Source organism: Xenopus laevis, chromosome 4S (assembly GCF_017654675.1).
Source record: "Xenopus laevis strain J_2021 chromosome 4S, Xenopus_laevis_v10.1, whole genome shotgun sequence".
Classification (NCBI taxonomy): domain Eukaryota; kingdom Metazoa; phylum Chordata; class Amphibia; order Anura; family Pipidae; genus Xenopus; species Xenopus laevis.
In genome coordinates, this window is record NC_054378.1 from 16,438,198 (window position 1) to 16,461,801 (window position 23,604).

Consider the following 23,604-nt stretch of genomic DNA (forward strand, 5'->3'; position numbering starts at 1 on the left):
GTACATTGCCATGCCCCACTCTATTAATGTCCTTGGATGGGTCTACTACATATAAAAGCAGGTCCATAGCCCTAAAATTAACCCAACATATAACCCCTCCTGGTTTGGTGAGGAGTCCCTGGAGCGACTAAGCCTAAACCCCCTACTTGTTAATGTCTAGACCTTGATGTCAGAGTGAATGTGCCTCAAACCCTGTACAGAACAGGTTTCATTGGTTTGCTTGATGACCCACCAAGGACACTCAAAGTACGAGTTAAGTGGTAGGAGTTGGCAGTCCATAGTATATTTAGCTAACCTGCCTACTCAATCAGCAGAAGGGTCTACAGCAGTGGTCCCCAACCAGTAGCTTGTGAGCAAAATGTTGCTCACCAACCCCTTGGATGTTGCTCCCAGTGGTCTCAAAGCAGGTGCTTATTTTTGAATTCCTGGCTTGGTGGCAAGTTTTGGTTGCATAAAAGCCAAATTTATGGCCAAACAGAGACCCGTGTATGCTGCCAATCCACATAGAGCAACTTAATATCATATCATATCCTTTATTTGGTACCCGAGGAACTTTGTCATGCCTGTGTTGCTCCCCAACTCTTTTTACATTTGAATGTGGCTCATGGGTAAAAAAGTTTGGGGACCCCTGGTCTACAGGGTGAGGCCTGAAGTACCTCCATACTACTTAATCCCTACCCCAAAGTATACCAGGTAGGAAAGGGTAGGGCAATCGTTGTCTCCATGTTTGGCTCAATGTGCAGAAGTCAAGGCTACCTTTCCACCACCACTGAATGAGCCTGGACAGCTTGTTAAATAAACTTTATAGCACTGATAAGACTAAGTAAAACCTTCTAGCAGTAGCTCCAATAATATAACCTACCTTGCTGTGTGCATGTTCTGTAACAAAGATAATACACAGATTATTACGAGGTTGTATCCAGTACTTGCATCTAGTACTTAGTACAGTCATTTTAGGGATTACATATCATAAAAGGAAGAGGGATTTTGTCCACTGGGGATGAGGAGTTGAAACTCAACCTCTCACTTATGCAGATGGGCACAATGAAATTTAATGTGAATAAGGAGGTTCCCATATATGATCGGTTAAGTACACAAAAATAGATATACTATCAATCCTACAGCTCCTTAACAACACCTGAAACAAAAACAAACAGAAGTATAATAGTGAGACAAGGAATGATCACCATTACAGGGTGACTGTAAGTCTGCAAGTAGATTTGCAACTTTAATATTAGATAAATAAATATAAATGCAGAGAAGGGCAGAGATGGATAAAAGCACAAGGAAAGTCTAATTCACTGGGGTGCTAGGACCAGAACTGGAGGTAGGTGGGATGGAGGGCTGCAACTGTAGGGGAGTGATTTGCAGGGGATGGAGGCAGACAGAGAGCGGTAAGTGGAACTCGGGTGTCTGGTGGGCCGAAAGGTTTGTGTAGGGACCACCGGGGTTTGTTTTGGTGGTTGAGTTCAGCTCCAGGGTAAAAATTTGCCACCTTCACAATAGCTGAAGGGCCAAAAGGTGGCATTGTCTCCTGGCCACCATTGAATTCAACCATATTCTTATGCTGCTGTGACTTCCCCCGCTGTATACTGTGTAATGCCACAAACTGATTGCACAAACAGCAAGCCTGGGATGATGGTGCCTACCTTTTCTCTTGTTGTCCTGAAGGCCCAGCCCAACATTGTCTGGGGTAAGGAGATGGACATGTTCTCACACAAGACTACCCATATACATGTAATACTCCTGTGCTTTCAAGTTAGGTAATGTGTTTGCCTGGGTTGGGGATTTTATGTGACTCACACAACCCTGTAATATAGGGTTATTTGAGTACATTCCCCAGAAAATTCATATGAGGCTTTCAGGTATTCACTTATGGGCTTATAATGAGAGATGGAGGCAGGTACTGTATGTTGTTTTCTTATTTACAGACCTTAATAAAGATTGCTTTATTTATGTTTCACTACATAGTCCCTGTTTGACTGAATGTAATGATGAGAGAGAGCATATTAATTAAACATGCACATTTTTGACAAATTGCTGAAAAACAAATCCAGGCTGATATATAAAAACAATTGAGTTTCATTTTAATGTGAAAAAAATGCACCTGGAAACTGTTCAATATGATCAAGTTCCTTGCTCTTCTCTTTAGATTCCTGTGAAGGAAAGAAAAATAAATGTACATAATGTACAAATTAGCATGAGATTAGGTAACCTTGAAAGCCCAGCCAGAAGATTAGTTAGTATGAGATTTGCTCTTATTGATACTCCTGATTGCCCAGCTAGAAAGTCAATAACTATGAGATTTGCTCTTCTAGATACCCCTGAAACCCCAGCTAGAAGGTCTGTTAGTGTGAGATTGTCTTTTTTAGATACCCCTGAAAACCCACCTAGAAGGTCAATTAGTATGACATTTGCTCTTCTAGATACCCCTGAAAACCCAGCTAGAAGGTCAATTAGTATGAAATCTGATGCCCTCATTCCTGAGCAATAGTGGCGGAAAAATCCATACAAGTGCTGAGACATGCCAAGAGGCTAGAGGCTACTCACCCTAGAGTTTTAGTCTTCTCTGTTTAACAAAACTACAAATTTGCATGAATTGGCTACTAGATCATGCACAACAAATACTGTATGAAAATCAGATCTCCTTGTTCCAGTGGTAGAGCTCAACTCTTATTTATAACTCTTATATAGATCCTTTTGTTTTAGAATTACATTGTAGCTACTGTGCCAAGTTAATGGATGCTTGAGCTGTGTTGGGGGATAGAGATACATTGCCATGCCCAACTCTATTAATGTCCTTGGATGGGTCTACAACATATACAAACAGGTTCATAGCCCTAAAATTAACCCAACCAAAAACAATGGTTTGGTGAGGAGTCCCTGGTGGGACCAAGCCTAAAACCCCCTACTTGGTAATACCTAGACCTTGATGTCAGAGTGAATGTGCCTCAAATTCTGTACAGAACAGGTTTCATTGGTTTGCTTGATGACTCACTAACAGGGACACTCAAAGTACTAGTTAAGAGGTAGGAGTTGGCAGTCCATAGTATATTTAGCTAACCTATCTACTCAATCAGCAGAAGAGTCTACAGCAGTGGTCCTTAACTAGTTGCTTGTAAGCAAAATGTTGCTCACAACCCCTTGGACTTTGCTCCCAGTGGCCTCAAAGCAGGTGCTTATTTTTGAATTCCTGGCTTGGTGGCAAGTTTTGGTTATGTAAAAAACAAATTTATGGCCAAACAAAGACCCCTTGTATGCTGCCAATCTACATAGAGCAATTTAATAGCCAATCATATGCTTTATTTTGTACTCCTGAGGAACTTTTTCATGCCTGTGTTGTTCCTCAACTCTTTTTACATTCGAATGAGGCTTGTGGGAAAAAAGGTTGCGGACTCCTGGTCTACAGGATGAGGCCTGAAGTATCTTAATCCCTACCCCAATGTATACCAGGTAGGAAAGGGGTAAGGAAATCATTTTCTCGACGTTTGGCTCACTGGCATGTGCAGAAGTTGAGGCTTTATCATTAACTACCTGTCCACCACCAATGACTGAGTATGAAATGAGCCTGAAAAGCTGATAAGGCTAAGGAAAAGACAGTCTCTGTGTATCGCTCCATAAGTGATAACAGGCAGTGGGTAAGTGGTTTGTACGACTTACCCACTGCCTGTTATAACTTATGGAGCATGAATAAAGCCGCTTTTTCAAAGAATTTGTGTAGCGATTCCTGATGTGGAGAATGGTCCAGCGCTGAACGGCGATACACAGAGACTGTCTTGCAGATCCCGGCTTGGAGTTGCCGGATTATCGCGAGAGCTGCAGCCAACATGCTACACACAATGGTGAGCTCCGTCAAACTTTCATTACCCGTTTCTTTATTGTGGAAGGCTAAGGAAAACCTTGTAGCAGTAGCTCCAAGAATATAACCTACCTTGCTGTGTGCATGTTCTGTAACAAAGATATTGCACCGATTATTATAAGGTTGTATCCAGTACTTGCATCTAGTACTTAGTACAGTCATTTTAGGGAATACACATCATAAAAGGAAGAGGGATTTTGTCCATTGGTAATGAGGAGTTGAAACTCTCACTTATGCAGATGGGCACAATGAAATATAATGTGAATAAGGAAGTTCCCATATATAATAAATGAACCAGTTAATTGCACAATAATAGATATACTATCAATGACATTAAGTATGACATTCCATCCTACAGCCTCTTAACAACACCGGAATTTGCTACAGATGAATTCAGATTCCAAACTGCTCTGCAGGTCAAATAATATAAAATTGAGGAAACCTTACCCTTGTGTTCCACATTTTCCTCACTTTTCTAAAAGGGAACGAAAAAAAATAGGTTGTATGTATACAAACAAAATCCACATTTGAATTTGAGGGATGAAATAGGCACCTCCCATGTGATTTCATGAGAATTTTATTTAATTTGAATTTAAAAAGAGTTGCTTTAATTGATATCTTGAAACGTACCTTGCCTCCTTGAGCTACTGTAATAAAAACAAACAGAAGCATAAATTGTGAGACGAGGAATGTTTACCATTACAGGGTGACTGTAAGTCTGCAAGTAGTTTTGCCCCTCTAACACTGGATAAATAAAAATAAATGCAGAGAAGGGCAGAGATGGATAAAAGGGCAAGGAAAGTTTAATTCATTGAGGGTGCTGGGGCCAAAACTGGAGGTAGGCAGGATGGAGGGCTGCAACGGAAGGGGGAGTGATTGGCAGGGGATGAGGCAGACAGAGAGTGGTAAGTGGAACTTGGGTGTCCGGTGGGCTGAAAGGGTTTGTCTAGGGACCACCGGGGTTTGTTTTGGTGGTTGAGTTCAGATCTGAATTCATTCCCCCCCCCCCCGTGAAATGGACTTTCCTTGTTAAAAAAATTTTGTTGTAGGCAATTTAGTTATTTGGGCCACTGCCACCTAGAAACAATAGCTGAAGGGCCAACAGTTGCATTCTCTCCTGGCCACAATGAATCCAACCTTATTCTTGTGCTGCTGTGACTCCCCCCCCCCTGGTGGGGTCCCTACGCAAGGGTCAAGAAACTTTTGTGCCTTATTTAGCTTTGGGAGAAAAAAGGCCCCACTGTATACTGTGTTACACCACAAACTGATTGCACAGACGGCAAGCCTGGGGTGATGGTGCCTACCGGTTTTTCTCCTGTTGTCCCAAAGGCCCAAGTAAGAAGAATTTCACTGGCACACAGGAGTGCCCTTGCAATTTTATTATGAGCTGTGCAACGTTTCGGGGACACGCCCCTTTGTCAAGCAACAAAGGGGCGTGTCCCCGAAACGTTGCACAGCTCATAATAAAATTGCAAGGGCTTGCCCTGCTACCGCAACTCCTGTGTGCCAGTGAAATTCTTCTTACCTGTATTGTGAGGTGGCCGATTCCTCTATCGCTGGGCACCAGGATAAGAATCTTTGGGTTTGTGTGGTGTGTGGCTTCTCTAAAGCTCTTCTGTCCCAAAGGCCCAGCCCAACATTGTCTAGGAAGGTGGACATGTTTTCACACAAGCCTACCAATATACATGTAATACCACTGTGCTTTCATTTTGCGGATTGCGTATTTTATCTGTAATTTAAGGCTATCTGAGTACAATCGCGTAAATTCCGATGATGCTTTCAAGTATTGGAGAGATGGAGGCAGGTACTGTATGTTGTTGCTGAAAAACAAATCCAGGGCGGATATGTAAAAAAAATTGAATTTAATTTTAATGTGAAATAAAATGCACCTGGAAACTGTTCAATATGATCATGTTCCTTTCTCTTCTCTTTAGATTCCTGTGAAGGAAAGAAAAATAATTGTACATAATGTAGTTAATCTAGGTAACTCTGAAAGCCCAGCTTTAAGATAAATTCGTATGAGATTTGCTCTTCTAGATACCCCTGAAGTGCTGAGACATGCCAAGAGGACAGAGGCTACTCGCCCTAGAGTTTTAGTCTTCTCTGTTTTACAAAACTGAAATTTTGCATGAAATATGTTTCAATAATTTCATTTTATGAATGAGAATCAAAGAGATTCAATTACAGTACAAGGCTACTAGATCATGCACAACAAATATGAAAATCAGATCTCCTTGTTCCAGTGGTAGAGCTCAACTGTTATTTATAAATCTTATATAGATCCTTTCATTTTAGAATTACATTGTAGCTACTGTGCCAATGGGAAGGATGCTTGAGCTGAGTTGGTGGGACAGAGATACATTGCCAAGTCTCAAGCTATGCCCTTGAATGGGCCTACTACATACACAAATAGGTCTATAGCTCTAAAATATAATTTTTTCTCAACCTATAACCCCTGGTTTGGTGAGGAGTCCCTGGTGGGACCAAGCATAAAACCCCCTACTTGGTAATGCCTAGACCTTGACGTCAGAGTGAATGTGCTTCAAACCCTGTACAGAACAGGTTTCATTGGTTTGCTTGATGACCCATCAACAAGGACACTCAAAGTACTACTTAAGTGGTAGGAGTTGGCAGTCCATAATATATTTAGCTAAACTATCTACTCAATCAGCAAAAGGGTCTACAGCAGTGATCCCCAACTAGTGGCTCTGGGCCCCTTGGATGTTGCTCCCAGTGGTCTCAAAGCAGGTGCTTATTTTTGAATTCCTGGCTTGGTGCCAAGTTTTGGTTGCAAAAAATAACAAGGTTATGGCCAAACAAAGATCTCTGTATGCTGCCAATTCACTTAGATCAACTAAATAGCCAATCATATCCTTTATTTGGTACCCCTGAGGAACTTTTTTTCATGCCTGTGTTGCTCCCCGACTCTCTTGAATGTGGCTCATGGGAACCTCTGGTCTACAGGCCTGAAGTATCTCCATACTTTATACCTACCCCAATGTATACCAGGTAGGAAAAGGGTAGGTTGTTTTCTCCACATATGGCTCACAGGCATGTGCAGAAGTCAAGGCTTTATCATTCCTTACCTTTCCACCACCACTGACTGAGAAAAAGTGAGCCTGGACAGCCTGTTAAATAAACTTTATAGGACTAATAAAACTAAGGAAAACCTTATTTGTTGACAGTAGCTCTGAGAATATAACTTACCTTGCTGTGTGCATGTTCTGTAACAAAGATAATACACAGAATATTATGAGATTGTATCCAGTACTTGCATCTAGTACTTAGTACAGTCATTTCAGGGCTTACATATCATAAAAGGAAGCAGGATTTTATCCAATGGGAATGAGGAGTTGAAACTCAACCTCTCACTTATACAGATTGGCACAATGAAATATAATGTGAATAAGGAGGTTCCCATATATATGATCAATGAAATGCACAATAATAGATATAATTTTGTGGGTCTGTATCAACTATATTAAGTTTGAAGCTCCGTCCTACAAGGTCTTAACAACATCTGAATTGCTACAGATCAGTTCAGATTCCAAACCGCTCTACAGGTCAAATAATAAAGAATTGAGGAAACCTTACCCTTGTTTTCCACACTTTCCTCACTTTTCTAAAAGGGAAGGAAAAAAAAACTAGGGTGTATGCATAAAAACAAATTTCACATTTGATTAGGAGGGATGAAATAGGCACCTCCCATGGGATTTCAGGGGTTTTTTATTTCATGAATTGAAAAAGAGTTGCTTTAGTCAATATCTTGAAACGTACCTTACCCCCATCAGCTACTGTAACAAAAACAAACAGAAACATAATAGTGAGACAAGGAATGATCACCATTACAGGGTAACTGTCTGCAAGTAGTTTTGCCCCTTTAATACTATATAAATAAATATAAATGCTTCATGTCTAAGTAATCATAGATTGCACTGGCTGCTGCCATGCAGTGATCTTCCAAACTGAATAGAATTTGGCTATGCCAGTACTTGGCATTTATAGCTTGACAATATTTAAGGGATGAGGTGCCAATCCGATCTGCAACATGTTATCCTATGCTACATGGTACTTGGCATCTCCTCTTAGGTTATAGCTCAAAGTGTAGTCACCCATATCCTGAAATGAATTCATTACTATATTCTAATTGGCTTGATGCAGACACTATGATACCTGGAGGCTTTCCAACATCTTTCTTTTCTTTGTTCTCTTTCTTTTTTTTGCTCTCTTTGCTTTCGGATTCCTATTAGAAAAGGAAGTAAAATGTCAAGAACAGAAGTGACTCTCAAGAACAAGAGGCTGTTCAGGCACAATAAGGCAACAATATAGGTAACGGATCCAAAGACTGGCAGTTATCTGAGTAATGGAGAGCACAGCCGCTTGTGCAAGTGACTTGTGCCATTTGATCTTGATTCTAAAGATAAGCAACACAAACAATAGTAAGTGAAAAATCTAAGAACCCACTTTATGACACTTATGTAACAGGTATAAGGAACAGATGAATACTAAATATAGGAATATTAACTTATTTTCTAGTTATTTTTTTGTCAAATAGGGACAAAAATCACTGTAACGTTCAGTAAAGTTCACATCTAAGTGAATCAAGTTGAGGGAAGGAGACATGTTGAGGGATGAAGTCATGTTGAGGGAGAAAGTCATGTTGAGGGATAGAGTCAAGTTGAGGAATATAGTCAAGTTGAGGGATAAAGTCAAGGGACAGAGTCATATTGAGGGACAGAGTCATGCTGAGGGTTAGAGCCATATGAAAGGATAGAGCCATGTCAAGCATGGAGTCAAGTTGAGGGATAATGTCATGTTGTGGGATAAAGTTAAGTTGAGGGATAGAGCCATGTTGAGGGATATAAGTCAAGTTGAGGGACAGAGTCATGCTGAGGGTTAGAGCCATATGAAAAGATAGAGCCATGTTGAGGCATGGAGTCAAGTTGAGGGATAATGTCATGTTGTGGGATAAAGTTAAGTTGAGGGATAGAGCCATGTTGAGGGATATAGTCAAGTTGAGGGGTAGAGTCATGTTAAGGGATAGAGACAAGTTGAGGGAGAGAGTCATGTTGATGGATAGAGTCAAGTTGAGGGGAAAAGGCCATGTTAAGGGAATAAGTCACATTTAGAGGGGAGAGAGTCAAGTTGAGAGATAAAGTCATGTTGAGGGATAGCATCAAGTTGAGGGATAGAGTCATGTTGAGGGACAGAGTCACACTGAGGAATAGAGAAAAGTTGAGGGATAGAGCCATGTTGAGGCTTGGAGTCAAGTTGAGGCATGATATCAAGTCATGTTAAGTAATAGAGACAAGTTAAGGGATAGAGACAAGCTGAGGGATAAAGTCATGTTGAGGGATAAAGTTTAAGGATAGAGTCATATCTATCTATCTATCTATCTATCTATCTATCTATCTATCTATCTATCTATATATATATATATATATATATATAGATAGATATATAGATAGATATAGATATATATATATATAGATAGATAGATAGATAGATAGATAGATAGATAGATAGATAGATAGATAGATATAGATAGATATATATAGATAGATATATATATAGATATATATAGATATATAGATATCCATTCCCCATATTACCCCAGGACAAATTGCAGGATAAAGGTAGGGAAGCATTTATTTATTCCACTAAAGTTCCCACTGGAGTTTTGTGTTATTGCAGATCCACAAGGAACCAGTATAAAATACACTACAATTTGCTAAAGCCAGTATAGAAAAAATATAGATTTTAGACACAGAAGAACAGGAAATATCTCAAAAAACGCAACTTACCTTGCTCTTTCCCTTTTCTGTAACACAAATGAAACCATAGAACAATGAGATATTGTATCACTGGAATCATTAAATGGATGTTCCTGGCACAGAGTTTGCATTAATTGCCTGAAAAGCATACTGTATACATTTATATATAAATTCCTTTATATGAGCTGAAGGACAAGGGCCGAGCTGGATAAAAGGACAAGGAAAGTATATTTCACTGGGCGTGCTGGGGCTAGAACTGGAGGTAGGCGGGATGGAGGGCTGCAACAGGAGGGCAGTGATTGGCAGGGGATGGAGGAACGTGGAAAGTTCACAGGCACACAGGAGTTTAGTCAGCAGGGCAAACCCATGACAAAGGGGCGTGCCCCGAAAACCTTGCACTGCATTATTAAAATTGCAAGGGCTTGCCCTGCTGACTAAACTCCTGTGTGCCGGTGATCTTTCCACGTACCTTGGCTGGATGCTTGCCGATTCCCCTACCACCGAGCACCAGGAAGCTCTGCTCAGGTTTGTGAGGTGTGCAGTTTCTTCAAATTGGCTTAGGGGATGGAGGAAGACAGAGAGCAGTAAGTGGAACTCGGGTGTGTGATGGGCTGAAAGGCAAGGGTTTGTTTAGGCACCACCGGGGTGTTTTTTGGTGGTTGAGTTCAACTCAAAGGTAAAAACTTCCCATCTGAATTTACTCCCCCTCCCTGTAAAAAAATGGTGTTGTAGGCATGGTAGTTATTTGGGCCACTGCCAAAATATGTCTCATCTAGAGAGAATAGCTGAAGAGCCATAAGTTGTCATTGTCTTCTGGCCACCACTAAATCCAACTCTTCGTATGCTGCTGTGACTTTCCTCCTAGTGGGGTCCCTATGAACTTATGGGGTCCATGGCAAGGGTCTAGAAACATTTGTGCCTTATTTAGCTCTGGGAGAAGAATATAATGCCCCACTTTATACTGTATTAAACCACAAACTGATTGCACAGACAGCAAGCCTGGAGTGATGGTGCCTACCAGGTTTTCTCCTGTTGTCCCGAAGGCCCAGCCCAACATTGTCTGGAGTAGGGAGGAGAACATGTTCTCACACAAGACTACTCATATACATGAAATACCACTGTGCTTTCATGGTGGGCAATATGTTTGCCTGGGTTGTGGATTTTATGTGACTCACACAACTATAATTTAGGGAATTCACTTATTGGCTCTTACAATGAGAGATGGAGGCAGGTACTGTATGTTGTTTTCTTATTTACAGATATTGTTAATAAAGATGGCTTTATTTATGTTTCCCTACATAGTCCCTATTTGACTTGAACTGAATGTGAGAGAGAGAGAGAGAGAGAGAGAGAGAGAGAGAGAGAGAGAGAGAGAGAGAGAGAGAGAGAGAGAGAGAGAGAGAGAGAGAGAGAGAGAGAGAGAGAGCATTTTGATTAAAGATGCACATTTGTGACAACTTGCTTAAAAACAAATCCAGGCGGATATGTAAAAAAAGTAGAGTTTGATTTTAATGTGAAATAAAATGCACCTGAAAACTGTTTAATATGATCATGTTCCTTCCTCTTCTCTTTAGATTCCTGTGAAGGAAAAAAATATCATGTACAAATTAGTATGAGATTAGTTCATCTCGGTAACCCTGAAAGCCCAGCCTTAAGATTAGTTAGTATGCGATTTGGTGTTCTATATACCACTGAAAGCCCAGCTAGAAAGTCAATGGGTATGAGATTTACTGTTCTATATACATCTAAAACCCCACCTAGAAGGTCAATTAGTATGAAAACTGATTCCCTTGGTCCTAAGAAATAGTGGCAAAATAATCTACTCAAGGCTGAGACATGCTAAGAGGTCAGAGGCTACTCACCCAAGAGTATTAGTTGTCTCTGTTTTACCAAACTGCCAATTTGCATGAATTATATTTCAATAATTTCATTTTATGAATGAGAATCAAAGAGATTTAATTACAGTAAAAGGCTGCTAGATCATGCACAGCAAATATGAAAATCAGATCTCCTTTTTCCAGTGGCAGAGCTCAACTCCTATTTAGAGAGGAGATACATTGCCATGTCTCAAGCTATGCCCCACTCTATGAATGCCCTTGGATGGGTCTTAAACCCCCTACTTGGTAATGCCCAGACCTTGACATCAGAGTGAATGCGCCTCAAACCCAGTACAGAACAGGTTTCATTGGTTTGCTTGATGACCCACCAACAAGGACATTCAAAGTACTAGTTAAGTGGTAGGAGTTGGCAGTCCATAGTATATTTAGCTAACCTATCTAATCAATCAGCAGAAGGGTCTACAGCAGTGATCCCCCACCAGTTGCTCTTGATCCCTTGGATGTTGCTCCCAGTGGTCTCAAAGCAGGTGTTTATTTTTGAATTCCTGGCTTGGTGGCAAGATTTGGTTGTACAAAAAACAAGTTTATGGACAAACCAAGTCCCCTGTATGCTGCCAATATACATAGAGCAACTAAATAGCCAATCATATGCTTTATTTGCTACCCCTGAGGAACGTTTTCATGCCTGTGTTGCTCCCCAAATCTTTTTACATTTGAATGTGGTTGATGGGTAAAAAGATTGGGGACCTCTGGTCTACCGGGTGAGGCCTGAAGTATCTCCATATTGTATCTCTACCCCAATGTATACCAGGTAGGAAAAGGGTAGGGCAATCATTTTCTCCACGTTTGGCTCACTGGCATGTGCAGAAGTCAGGGCATTATCACTTCCCGACCTTTCCACCACCACTGACTGAGAAAAAGTGAGCCTGGACAGCTTGTAAAATAAACTTTATAGCACTAATAAAACTAAGGAAAACCTTATTTGTTGGCAGTAGCTCCAATAATATAACCTACCTTGCTGTGTGCATGTTCTGTAATAAAGATAATATAGAGATTATTATGAGGTTATATCCAGTACTTGCATCTAGTACTTACTACAGTCATTTCAGGAATTACATATCATAAAAGGAAGAGGGATTTTGTCCATTGGGGAGAAGATGGAACTCATCCTCTCACTTATGCAGATGGGCACAATGAAATATAACGTGAATAAGGAGGTTCAAGAGGTTAAGTATGAAGCTCCATCCTACAGCCTCTTAACAATACTTGAATTGCTACAGATCAGTTCAGATTCCAAACTGCTCTACAGGTCAAATAATAAAGAATTGAGGAAACCTTACCCTTGCCTTCCACACTTTCCTCACTTTTCTAAAAGGGAAGGAAATGTATGTATAACAACAAATTCCACATTTGATTTGGAAGGGATGAACTAAGCACCTCCCATGGGATTTCACAGGATTTTTATTTCATGAATTTAAAAAGAGTTGCTTTAATCGATATCTTGAAACGTACCTTACCCCAATGAACTACTGTAACAAAAACAAACAGAAACATAATAGTGAGACAAGGAATGATCTCCATTAGAGGGTGACTGTCTACAAGTATTTTAACCCCTTTAATACTATATAAATAAATATAAATGCTTCATGTCTAAATAGTCATAGATGGCACTGGCTGCCACCATGCAGAAATAGTCCAAATTAAATAGAATTCGGCTATGCCAGTACTTGGCTTTTATAGTTTGACAATATTTAAGGGATGAGGTGCCAATCCAATCTGCAACATGATATTCTATGCTACATGATACTTGGCATCTCCTCTTATGTTCTAGCTCACAGTGTAGTCACTTATGTTCTGAAATGAATTCATTACTATATTCTAATTGGCTGGATGCAGGCACTATGATACCTGGAGGCTTTCCAACATCTTTCTTTTCCTTGCTCTCTTTCTTTTCTTTTCTATCTTTCTTTTCTTTGCTCTCTTTGCTTTCAAATTCCTATTTGAAAAGGAAGTAAAATGTCAAGAACAGAAGTGACTCTCAAAAACATGAGGTGTTCAGGCACAATAAGGCAACAATATAGGGAACAGCTCCGAAGACTGGCAGTTATCAGGGTATTGGAGAGCACAGCCGCTTGTGCAAGGGACTTGTGCCATTTGATCTTGATAAGCAACATAAACAATAGTAAGAACCCCCTTTATGACACTAATGCAGCAGGTATAGGGAATGAATGAATGAACTAAATATTAGTATTAAATTCTTTTTTAGTTATTTTTTTTGTCAAATAGGGACCAAAATCACTGAACTAACTGGGTCTGCCACAATACTGGTCCTACCCTTGTGTAATATGGATGATAAAGTATAGACACAGGCCCAGGTTGGTCCTCAGGAAAACACCTCCTTCTCAATAATACTACTACTTAGTCTAGTATTGCCCTCCAACATCATTGGTACATTTAACATGCCCTCAAGGTTTTTTTCTGGGACCAGAATGGGTGTCAGAATAACTTATTTTCACGCTTTTAGTTGAACGTGTAATGTTGGTGAGTAAGGATAGTAAGAATAGGTCTTTATAACAGGTTAACATTTTATATTTATAAGACGCTTAATAATTAATGTGTAAACAATAGAGGAAGTTTAAGAGATATAGGGGCAAATTTACTAAAGGGAAAATTTTCACCAGCGACCACTTTGCCACACTCCGTGTCACTTTGCCAGACGCAAATTCGTTACCTCTACGCTAATTCGATAGAATGCCAAGTTGCGTCTCAGCAGCTGAACGCTGGCAAATTTTCACTAATGTTTCTTCGGCTGGGCAAGTATTTTATAGCAAATTTTCGCTAGAGTTCATTGCTGCCTAGTGAAACTTAGCTAGCACTATTACTCTTAGGTAAATTTGAATAGGGCAGGTACCTAAACGTTAAATGGACGTCTTTATTAGTAATGGTGCAAATGCTTGAAGTGGCCACTTTTCAAACACATGTCCAATGAGCCATAATAAAGACAGAAGAGATCCTCTAGTGCCCTAGACACGAGCACACCTTTAAACAAATGTGGCATGCCCCTCAAATTAATTGAAATAAATTGTTAACACAATAGTTTGGACTATTAATGGCAATCCTGCTGTTAAAAAAGAAATAGTGGGACATTCACTAAGATTCGTAGTTGCACCAGGCGTAACTTCGCCGCACTTAGCCGCACTTAGCCGCACTTCGCCAAGCGTAGTTTCGCCAGCGCTCCGCAAATTCAATAAAATCCGAAATTGCGCTCAGGGGTAGCGTAAGGTTGCGAAGTTGCACTAGCGTTGATTCGCTAAGCGAAGCGAAGTTACGCTAGCGATGGTTAATTTGCATACGGCACGAAATTCAAATATGTGGCAGCACTACAAATGCCTGGGAAACCTTCAAAACATCAAATAAAATTTTTATTTTGCCCTACACATGTGCTCACTGTATAGTTAAGTTGCCATGAGTTAGGAAATGTAGGGGGGAAGGAGGGGAGCCCCAAAAATTTTTTCGATCTTTTTCAGCCTATCACCCATAATATAGAAAAAACACCAGCGTTTTTTGGGACTTCCTATCCCTATCTTCTATTGTGCTTCGCCTGGTCTGAGGTGGCGAAGGAAGTCTAGCGTAAAAGGTAGCGTTCAGAACAATGCGCGCATTAGTGAATTTGCGTAGTTACGTCCGTTGCGCAAATTCGCCAGGCGTAAGGGTGCGAAGTTACACTAGCGAAGTTACGCCAGCATCCGTTAGTGAATTTGCGAAGTAACGAAAATGCCCAATGCTACCGAATTAACGCTAGCGTTAGTCGCTTCGGCACATAGTGAATTTGCCCCATAGAGTCAAGCTGATATGGATAGAGCTAAATTGAGGGATACAGTCAAGTTGAGGAGTAAGTTAAGTTAAGTTATAGAGTCAAGTTGAGGGAGAAAATCATGTTGAAGGATAAAGTCATTTTGAAGGATAGAGTCAAGTTGAGGGATAAGTTAAGTTGAGGGATATAATCATGTTGAGGGATAGAGTCAAGTCGAGGGATAGAGTCATGTTGAGGGACAGTGTCATGCTGAGGGATAGAGTCAAGTTGAGGGATAGAGTCAAGTTGAGGGATAAGTTAAGTTCAGGGATATAGTCATGTTGAGGGATAGAGTCAAGTTGAGGGATAGAGTCATGCTGACAGATAGAGTCAAGTTGAGGAAAAGAGCAATGTTGAGGGATAGAGCCAAGTTGAGGGATAAAGTCACATTGAGGGATACAGTCAAGTTGAGGGACAGAATCAAGTTGAGGGATAGAGACATGTTGAGGGACAGTGTCATGCTGAGGGATAAAGTCATGTTGCGGGATAGAGTCAAGGTGAGGGAAAGAGTCAAGTTGAGGGATAGAGTCAAGTTGAGGGATAGAGTCATGCTGTAGGATAGAGTTAAGTTGAGGGAAAAAGCCATGTTGAGGGAATAAGTCACGTTGAGGTATAAAGTCAAGTTGAGGGCTAGAGTCATGTTGAGTGATAGAGACAAGTTGAGGGATAGCGCCATGTAATAGAGTCAAGTTAAGGGATACAAGTTAAAGGATAAAGTCATGTTGAGGGATAGAGTCAAGTATATATATATATATATATATATATATATATTTTGCAGGATAAAGGTAGGGCAGCATTTATTTATTCCACTAGTTCCCACAGGAGTTTTATGTTATTGCAGATCCACAAGGCACTAGTATAAAATACACTACAAATTGCTAAAGCCAGTATAGAAAAAATATAGTTTTTAGACACAGAAGAACAGGAAATATCTCAGAAAACACAACTTACCTTGTTCTTTCCCTTTTCTGTAACACAAATGAAACCATAGAACAATGAGATATTGTATCACTGGAATCATTAAATGGATGTTCCTGGCACCGAGTTTGCATTAATTGCCTGAAAGCATGCTGTATACATTTATATATATATAAATTCCTTTATATGAGCTGAAGGTCAAGGACCGAGATGGATAAAAGGACAAGGAAAGTATAATTCACTGGGGGTGCTGGGGCTAGAACTGGAGGTAGGAGGGATGGAGGGCTGCAATGGAACGGGAGTGATTGGCAGGGGATGGAGGCAGACAGAGAGCGGTAAGTGGAACTCGAGTGTATGGTGGGCCGAAAGGCAAGGGTTTGTTTAGGCACCACCGGGGGGGGGGGGGGGTTGAGTTAAATTCGATGGTAAAAACTTCCCATCTGAATTCACTCCCCCCACCCTGTGAACAAAAATGGTGTTGTAGGCATTGTAGTTATTTGGGCCACTGTTATATATCACTGGGTAATATGTTTGCCTGGGTTGGGGATTTTATGTGACACACACAACTGTAATTTAGGGTTATTTGAGTACATTCCCTGAAATTCCTACAATGCTTTCAAATATTCACTTATGGGCTCTTACAATAAGAGATGGAGGCAGGTACTGTATGTTGCTTTCTTATTTACAGATACTGTTAATAAAGATGGCTTTATTTATGTTTTCCTACATAGTCCCTATTTGACTTTAATCTTTCAATTAAAGATGCACATTTTTGACAACTTGCTGAAAAACATATCCAGGCGGATTTGCAAGAAAAAATAGGGTTTGATTTTAATGTGAAATAAAATGCACCTGAAAACTGTTTAATATGATCATGTTCCTTCCTCTTCTCTTTAGATTCCTGCGAAGGAAAAAAATATGTATGTACATCATGTACAAATTAGTATGAGATTAGTTCATCTCAGTAACCCTAAAAGCCCAGCCTTAAGATTAGTTAGTATGAGATTTGCTCTTCTATATACCCCTGAAAGCCCAACTAGAAAGTCAATGGGTATGACATTTGCTCTTCTAGATACCCCTAAAAACCCACCTAGAAGGTCAATTATTATGAAAACTGATGCCCTGGGTCCTAAGCAATAGCGGCAAAATAATCCACTCAAGGCTGAGACATGCCAAGAGGTCAGAGGAAACTCACTCAAGAGTTTTAGAGGTAAATTCACTAACCTGCGGAGTTGCGCTAGCGCAGGCTTCGCCACACTTTGCCGCACTTCGCCAGACGAAGTTGCACCGTTAATTCACTAAAATCTGAAGTTGCGCTCAGGGAGGCGAATGGTAGTGAAGTCACATCACGCTGGAGAATTTGCGCTATGGCGAAGGGACATAACTACGCTAATACACTAACTTGCGCGTTAGTGAATTTGCCCCTTAGTTGTCTCTGTTTTACCAAACTGACAATTTGCATGAATTATGTTTCAATAATTTCATTTTATGAATGAGAATCAAAGAGATTTAATTACAGTAAAAGGCTGCTAGATCATGCACAGAAAACATGAAAATCAGATCTCCTTGTTCCAGTGGCAGAGCTCAGCTCCTATTTATAACTCCTATACAGATCCTTTTGTTTTAGAATTACATTTTAGATACTGTGCCAATAGGAAGGGTCTACAGCAGTGATCCCCAACCAGTGGTTCTTGGTCCCTTGGATGTTGCTCCCAGTGGTCTCAAACCAGGTCTCAAAGCAGGTGTTTATTTTTGAATTCCTGGCTTGGTGGCAAGATTTGGTTGCATAAAAAACAAGTTTATGGCCAAACAGAGACCCCTGTATGCTGCCAATATACACAGAGCAACTAAATAGCCAATCATATCCTTTATTTGCTATCCCTGAGGAACGTTTTCACGCCTGTGTTGCTCCCCAAATCTTTTTAAATTTGAATGTGGCTTAAGGGTAAAAAAGGTTGTGGACCTCTGGTCTACCGGGTGAGGCCTGAAGTATCTACATACTGTATCCCAAGTCCAATGTATACCAGGTAGGAAAAGGGTAGGGCAATCATTTTCTCCATGTATGGCTCACTGGCATGTGCAGAAGTCAGGGCATTATCACTTCCCTACTTTTCCACCACCACTGACTGAGAAAAAGTGAGCCTGGACAGCTTGTTAAATAAACTTTATAGCACTAAGAAAACTAAGGAAAACCTTATTTGTTGGCAGCAGCTCTGAGAATATAACCTACCTTGCTGTGTGCATGTTCTGTAACAAAGATAATACACAGATTATTATGACAATGTATCCACTACTTGCATCTAGTACTTAGTACAGTCATTTCAGGAATTACATATCATAAAAGGAAAAGGGATTTTATCCATTGGGGAAAAGATGGAACTCATCCTCTCACTTATGCAGATGGGCACAATGAAATATAATGTGAATAAGGAGGTTCCCATATATGATCAATGAACCAGTTAAGTGCACAATAATAGAAATACTTTTGTGGGTCTGAATCAACTATATTAAGTATGAAGCTCCATCCTGCAGCCTCTTAACAACATCTGAATTGCTACAGATCAGTTCAAATTCCAAACCACTCTACAGGTCAAATAATAAAGAATTGTTGAAACCTTACCCTTGCCTTCCACATTTTCCTCACTTTTCTAAAAGGGAAGGGGAAAAAACTAGGTTGTATGTATACAAACACATTTCACATTTGATTAGGAGGGAAGAAATAGGCACCTCCCATGGGATTTCATGTGATTTTTATTTCATGAATTTAAAAAGAGTTAAAGCTTTAATTGATATCTCGAAACGTACCTTACCACCTTCAACTACTGTAACAAAAACAAACAGAAACATAATAGTGAGACGAGGAATGATCACCATTATAGGGCGACTGTCTGAAAGTAGTTTTGCCCCTTTAATACTATATAAATAAATATAAATGCTTCATGTCTAAATAGTCATAGATTGCACTGGCCGCCACCATGCAGTGATCGTCCAAACTGAACAGAATTCGGCTATGCCAGTACTTGGCATTCATAGCTTATTTAAGGGATGATGTGCCAATCTGATCGGCAACATGATATCCTATGCTACATGATACTTGGCATCTCCTCTCACTCATGTCCCGAAATGAATTCATTACTATATTCTAATTGGCTGGATGCAGACACTATGATACCTGGAGGTTTTCCACCATCTTTCTTTTCCTTGCTCTCTTTCTTTTCTTTGCTCTCTTTGCTTTCGAATTCCTATTAGAAAAGGAAGTAAAATGTCAAGAACAGAAGTGACTCTCAAAAACATGAGGCGTTCAGGCACAATAAGGCAACAATATAGGTAATGGCTCCGAAGACTGGCAGTTATCTGGGTATTGGAGAGCACAGCCGCTTGTGCAAGGGACTTGTGCCATTTGATCTTGAGTCTGAAGATAAGCAAAATAAACAATAGTAATAGAAAAAGACAAGAACCCCCTTTATGACACTAATGTAGCAGGTATAGGTATCAAATGAATACTAAATATGGGAGTATTAAATTCTTTTTAAATAATTTTTTTGTCAAATTGGGACCCAAATCACTGAACTACCTGGGCCTACCACAATACTGGTTCTATCCTTGTGTAATATGGATGATAAAGTCTAGACACAGGCCTTGTTGGGCCTCAGGAAAACACCTCCTTCTCAATAATACTTCTCAGTCTACTCTTTGCTATTGCCCTCCAACATCATTGGTACATTTAACATGCCCTCAAAGTTTTTTTCTGGGACCAGAATGGGTGGCAGAATAACTTATTTTCACGCTTTTGGTTGAACGTTGAATGTTGGTGAGTAAGAAAATAAGAATAGGTCTGGTTGCAACTTTATAACAGGTTAAAATGTTATATTTATAAGAAGCTTAATAATAAATGTGTAAAGTTTAAGGAAGTTTTAGAGACAGAGGGGCAAATTCACTAAAGGGCGAATTTTCACTATCAACCACTTTGTCACACTCCGCGTCACTTTGAGGGATAGAGTCATGGTGAGGGACAGATTCATGCTGATGGATAGAGACAAGTTGAGGGATAGAGACATATTGAGGGATACAATCAAGTTGAAGGATAAAGTCATGTTGAGGGATAGAGTCAAGTTGAGGGAAAGAGTCAAGTTGAGGGATAGAGTCAAGTTGAGGGATAGAGTCAAGTTGAGGGAAAGAGACATGTTGAGGGTAAAGTCACGTTGAGGGATAGAGTCAAGTTGAGGGATAAAGTCATGTTGAGGGATAGATTCGAGTTGAGGGAAAGAGACATGTTGAGGGTAAAGTCACGTTGAGGGATAGAGTCAAGTTGAGGGATAAAGTCATGTTGAGGGATAGATTCGAGTTGAGGGATAGAGTCATGTTGAGGGACAGAGTCATGCTGAGGGATACAATCAAGCTGAGGGAGTTAGGCATAGATAAATATATATGACCCCAGGACAAATTGCAGGTCAGGGTAGGGCAGCATTTATTTATTCCACTAAATTTCCCACAGGAGTTTTATGTTTATTGCAGATCCACAAGGCACCAGTATAAAATACACTACAAATTGCTAAAGCCAGTATAGAAAAAAGAAATAGTAAATAAAAAAAACAGTAAAAAAAAAAAATAGTTTTTAGACACAGAAGAACAGGAAATATCTCAGAAAACACAACTTACCTTGCTCTTTCCCTTTGCTGTAACACAAATGAAACCATAGAACAATGAGATATTGTATCATTGGAATCATTAAATGGATGTTCCTGGCACTGAGTTTGCATTAATTGCCTGAAAGCATACTGTATACATTTATATATAAATTCCTTTAAATGATCTGAAGGACAAGGGCCGAGATAGATAAAAGGACAAGGAAAGGCCGAAAGGCAAGGGTTTGTTTAGGCACCACCAGGGGTTGTTTTGGTGGTTGAGTTCAGCTCAAAGGTAAAAACTTTCCATCAGAATTCACTACCCACTCCCTGTAAACAAAAATGGTGTTGTAGGCATGGTAGTTATTTGGGCCACCACTAAATCCAACCTTATTCTTATGCTGGTGTGGTGACTTCCCCCCTAGTGGGGTCCCTAGAAACTTATGGGGTTCATGGCAAGGGTCTAGAAATGTTGGTGCCTTATTTAGCTCTGGGACAAGAATAGAAGGCCCACTGTATACTGTGTTACACCATAAACTGATTGCACAGACAGCAAGCCAGGGGTGACGGTGCCTACCAGGTTTTCTCCTATTGTCCCGAAGGCTCAGCCCAACATTGTCTGGGGTAGAGAGGTGAACATGTTCTCACACAAGACTACCCATATACATGTAATACCACTGTGCTTTCATGGTGGGCAATATGTTTGCCTGGGTTGGGGATTTTATGCGACTCACACAACTGTCATTCGAGAGCATTTCAATGAAAAAAACATTTTTGACAACTTGCTGAAAAACAAATCCAGGCAAATATGTAAGAAAAAATTGATTTTAATGTGAAATAAAATGCACCTGAAAATAGTTTAAAACGATCATGTTCCTTTCTCTTCACTTTGGATTCCTGTGAAGGAAAGAAAAATAAATGTACATCATGTACAGATTAGTATGAGATTAGTTCATCTAGGTAACCCTGAAAGCCCAGAATTAAGATTAGTTAGTATGAGATTTGCTGTTCTAGATACCCCTAAAAACCCACCTAGAAGGTCAATTAGTATGAAAACTGATGCCCTTAGTCCTGAGCAATAGTTGCAAAATAATCCACTCAAGGCTGAGATGCCAAGAGGTCAGAGGCTACTCACCCAAGAGTTTTAGTTGTCTCTGTTTTACCAAACTGCCAATTTGCATGAATTATGTTTCAATAATCTCATTTATGGAAAGAAACATGAATTTTAATTACAGTAATAGGCTGCTCAATCATGCACAGCAAATATGAAAATCAGATTTCCTTGTTGCCATGTCTCAAGCTATGTCCCACTCTATTTATGCCCTTGGATGGGTCTACTACATACACAAATAGGTCCACAGCCCTAAAATTTTATTTTTTCCAACCTATAACCCCTCCTGGTTTGGTGAGAAGTCCCTGGTAGGACCAAGCGTAAAACCCCCTACTTGGCAATGCCTAGACCTTGAAGTCAGAGTGAATGTGCCCCAAACCCTGTACAGAAAAGGTTTCATTGGTTTGCTTGATGACCCACCAACAAGGACACTTAAAGGACTAGTTAAGTGGTAGGAGTTGGCAGTCCATAGTATATTTAGCTAACCTATCTACTCTACAGCAGTGATCCCCAACCAGTGGGTCTTGGGCCCTTTGGTGTTGCTCCCAGTGGTCTAGAAGCAGGTCTCAAAGCAGGTGTTTATTTTTGAATTCCTGGCTTGGTGGCAAGTTTTGGTTTCATAAAAAATAAGGTTATGGCCAAACAGACCCCTGTATGCTGCCAATCCACATAGAGCAACTAAATAGCCAATCATATCCTTTATTTTGTATGAGAATATGAGGAACTTTCTTCACGCCTGTGTTGCTCCCAAATTCTTTTTGAATGTGGCTCATGGGTAAAAAAGGTTGGGGACCTCTGCTCTACAGGATGAGGCCTGAAGTAAATCCATACTACTAAATCCCTACCCCAATGTATACCAGGTAGGAAAAGGGTAGGGCAATCGTTTTCTTCACGTATGGCTCACTGGCATGTGCAGAAGTCAAGGCTTTATCATTCCCTATCTTTCCACCACCACTGACTGAGAAAAAGTGAGCCTGGACTGCTTGTTAAACAAACTTTATAGTGCGGATAAGACCAAGAAAAACCTTATTCGTTGGCAGTAGCTCTGAGAATATAACCTACCTTGCTGTGTGCATGTTCTGTAACAAAGATAATACACAGATTATGATGAGGTTGTATCCCATACTTGCATCTAGTACTTAGTACAGTCATTTCAGGGCTTACATATCATAAAAGGAAGAGGGATTTTATCTATTGGGAATGAGGAGTTGAAACTCAACCTCTCACTTAAGCAGATTGGCACAATGAAATATAATGTGAATAAGGAGGTTCCCATATATGATCAATGAAATGCACAATAATAGATATAATTTTGTGGCTCTGTATCAACTATATTAAGTTTGAAGCCCCGTCCTCCAAGGTCTTAAAAACATCTGAATTGCTACAGATCAGTTCAGATTCCAAACCACTCTGCAGGTCAAATAATAAAGAATTTAGGAAACCTTACCCTTGCCTTCCACACTTTCCTTACTTTTCTAAAAGGGAAGGAAGAAAAACTAAGTTGTATGTATACAAACAAATTCCACATTTGATAAGAAGGGATGAAATAGGCACCTTCCATGGGATTTTTATTTCATGGATTTAAAAAGAGTTGCTTTAATCGATATCTTGAAACGTACCTTACCC

The 23,604-nt window shown here is 40.1% G+C and overlaps 2 long non-coding RNA genes across 2 annotated transcripts; both read right to left on the bottom strand.

The window, feature by feature from the left end:
* Window positions 1-11,080: 11,080 nt before the first annotated feature.
* LOC121403721 lies at window positions 11,081-12,841 on the bottom strand. The gene is made up of 3 exons (XR_005967446.1): window positions 12,812-12,841; window positions 12,486-12,502; window positions 11,081-11,211 (listed from the first exon to the last, which is right to left on the bottom strand). It is a non-coding gene; the product is annotated as an uncharacterized LOC121403721 (long non-coding RNA).
* An 8,059-nt stretch (window positions 12,842-20,900) lies between these two features.
* Window positions 20,901-23,455, bottom strand: LOC121403722. Its single transcript, XR_005967447.1, has 4 exons — window positions 23,426-23,455; window positions 23,041-23,057; window positions 21,716-21,764; window positions 20,901-20,918 (listed from the first exon to the last, which is right to left on the bottom strand). It is a non-coding gene; the product is annotated as an uncharacterized LOC121403722 (long non-coding RNA).
* Between the last annotated feature and the right edge of the window lie 149 nt (window positions 23,456-23,604).